At 36.7% G+C, this 1,250-nt stretch overlaps 1 pseudogene across 1 annotated transcript; it reads left to right on the forward strand.

Moving 5' to 3' along the window:
• Positions 1-5: 5 nt before the first annotated feature.
• On the forward strand, positions 6-1,244 carry LOC108524590 (mitogen-activated protein kinase 6-like; annotated as a pseudogene). Its single transcript, XR_001884089.1, has one exon. The product of XR_001884089.1 is annotated as a mitogen-activated protein kinase 6-like (transcript).
• Positions 1,245-1,250: the final 6 nt, after the last annotated feature.

Here is a 1,250-nt window from a genome sequence, read left to right on the forward strand (position 1 = left end):
CAGATCATCATGAAAACAAATATTGTGATCTGGAGTGTAGCCATACTTGTAACTACAAAACGAGGTCATCATCATATTTAGATAACTTAGATTGGAGAGAGAGTGAAGTTAACCATTAGTATGAACCCAAGCTTATTATAGATCTTTCCAATTGGAAAGAACAAAGCAAAGAAAATTCTGATAAGAAAGGCAAATCAAAATGTGAAAGGAATGGATTGGTTAAAGCCCAGATAGCGCTAGAGGAAGCATCACAGCAACTGGCTGGAAAAGAAAGGGAAAAGAATCAGGGATTTGATTTTGATTCCTTTATTGCAGGAACTATTCAACTTAGTTCCCAACATGAGCCTACTGATGTTGTTGATAAATTAAATGACTTGAATAGCTCAGTGTCCCAACTAGAATTGAAAAGTTTGATATCAAAGTCAGTAAGCCAAGAAAACAGGAAAAGGAATGGCAAATCTGGCTCAATTAGAAGCCTTGTACCAATCTTCTTGGGACAGCCAGTTTGTGAGTGGTGGGGAGGACTGTTTTTTCATCAATCAGTTTTGTGAGGTAAGGAAGGATGAACAAGTTGAGAAGGAAAACACTTACACTAGTTACTTGGACAAGTTCTTTAGCAGGAAAGAAGATACTGAAATGCTAGAAATTGAGCCACTAGAGGATGGGAAGCTTGGGGAGAGAGGACATGAGGCAGGATTTCTGTGGGGAAAAAGTGGGGAGTTCCTCTTTAACAAGAAGCTCGAGTCCATAGGCATCCCGCAGTTTCACAGTCCAGTTGGGTCACCACTTAAGTCAATACAGGCCACATTAACACCTTCTGCTATGAAATCTTCCCCTCAAATTCCTCATAAAACATACAGCAGCATTCTGAAACATCTGAACTAAAACACTCAGCAGACATTTGTCTTTGTATTCATGAAATGTGTTTTGTCTTTTTTTTATTACTAGTGTTTAAGTCATTTTTTACTTGAATCAGATGGTGTCATTTAGTAAGGATTTTATGAGTTCCTTGGTTTTTAAAATCCAGACTTTTTTTCTACATGTGAGAGTTTTCATTTTAACTGGCATGTCATTTGCACACAAAAATAAAGACTAGAGCAAAATAATGCAGGAGGAGAAAAGAAATGCACTAAGACAAGTAAATAATATTCTCTCAAAGAACAATGATCTGTTTTACAGGAAACAAACCTTGCCTTGAAATTTACACAGAGAGACTGTACATAATTGCATGAAAATAGCTATTTTTTTCT

Source organism: Rhinopithecus bieti, unplaced genomic scaffold (assembly GCF_001698545.2).
Source record: "Rhinopithecus bieti isolate Rb0 unplaced genomic scaffold, ASM169854v2 repeat_6767, whole genome shotgun sequence".
In the NCBI taxonomy this organism is placed as follows: domain Eukaryota; kingdom Metazoa; phylum Chordata; class Mammalia; order Primates; family Cercopithecidae; genus Rhinopithecus; species Rhinopithecus bieti.